Consider the following 1,789-nt stretch of genomic DNA (forward strand, 5'->3'; position numbering starts at 1 on the left):
GAGGTCTTTGATGCTTGGATCATTTGTTTGTTCAGTTTGTACCAAAGCAAGCTGGGATATTTTTTCTTCCCTCTTGTTTTGCCATCTGCCTCCTTATACTCATTTTTTCAATTTTAACTAGTTACCATTAATATACTTGAATATAATCTACATTTTCATATAAGAGAAAGGTTGACCCTCAGTTTTAAAGTATTTAACACCAGATCTAATTTTGTTCTTAGTTTTCAGTATGTAATTGATTTTCTAATTTATTTTGACTATTCCTAGTTAGTATCTTTCGTTATTGGGTGAAATCAGTAATTGTTTCGTAACTTAAATTCTATTGTTGACATATAAACAAATATGAATTCTGTAATAATTGTAAACATTCGGAAGATGAAATGCTAGTGTTCTTAAAGAATCTATTTGGCTCTAGTCAGAAACATGTTAGCAAAACCATTCTTTCACTAATTCCAAAGTAATTAACAGTTTTGTCAAAATGTTAATTTCATCATTTAAACAAATAATTTGGCTTAAAATTTGTTGTACAAGAACCTATTTAAAAAACGCAATTTTTCAATGTATCCGTTTAATTTAATGAGTCAAGTATTAATTGCAATTTCTGTAAATTAAACTTCGAACAATGTGTAGTTTCAGCACCTATTATTGTGATGATATATAAGGACCCAAATTTTGGTCATGAGTCAGTCAGTCCATGGCCAAGTTTCAGACAAGAAACCTGTGATGCTTAGAACGACAACAATGCATCAACTTAGGAGCGTAAGAAGTGTTACACAATTAGGCCGTGTGTTAAAACAGTGATGGTGTCTGCTCTATACGTACCTTTCTATTCTTCAAGAACTGTAAACTTTGTGGTTATGTTTTTTACTGCTCGTAGATGCCCAACAAAAAACTATTGTAGCAATATGTGGAGGTTTGTCTGCACACTATTAATGAAGCTAATTGAAAGTTAAACAATAGTACACTGGCCATATAACTGTGTACTGTTAGCAGGTTGTGAACAGTGAAATTGAAGAACTGTGAAATGCAGCTCTGCACCTGTTGGCTACATTATTTACAGTTGTCAGTGTCGGAATCTACAACCCATTTTTCAGCCAGTGTAGCAATGCAGCACATCAACATCGAGGACATCAAACGAAGAGATAAACAGAGCAGGGCAAACTGCAACAAGTTGTGATGTGCTTGTAGTCATATTTGAGAGAAATTGGGTTGAATCTTGAAAGATAGTCTGCAATGATATTTCCATACTGTGAAACTGATGTATGTCAGAGGTGTACTGTGCAACAAGGCCTAAATGTCTGAACTGGTGTGGATTGGCATCTTGAGATGAGTTCTTGATGGCTTCTACCAAAGGTTTGTGATCCATGCACATAGTTCAAAGGCGGCCTCTTGATGTCATCATCAAAGTATGAGGCATGTTTTTTAAGTAAGGTCTGTTTCATTGTAAACACTAGTAGTTCATGGGCATACCTCAACAAGTACATGCGTCATGTACTGGCATGCCTCGGGAACAACTGTGCTCAGATTCAGCTCTGTAGCTAATCTTTACAGTTCTGTTCTGTGCTTTCAAAATGTTTAAGACTATCAACTCAGCCACTGAGTGTGAAGTTCACTCAGTGATACGGTTCTTGTCAGCAAGGAACCTGTCTGCTGCAGAAGTTCATCGACAGATTTGTGAAGTGTACAGTGATACTGTTATGAGTGAAAGTAAAGTGTGGAACTGTGTACGAGAATTCAAAGATGGCAGTGACAACATCCATGATGAGGACTGTTACGGTTGCCCTTCTTT

Source organism: Schistocerca serialis, chromosome 9 (assembly GCF_023864345.2).
Source record: "Schistocerca serialis cubense isolate TAMUIC-IGC-003099 chromosome 9, iqSchSeri2.2, whole genome shotgun sequence".
Taxonomy (NCBI): domain Eukaryota; kingdom Metazoa; phylum Arthropoda; class Insecta; order Orthoptera; family Acrididae; genus Schistocerca; species Schistocerca serialis.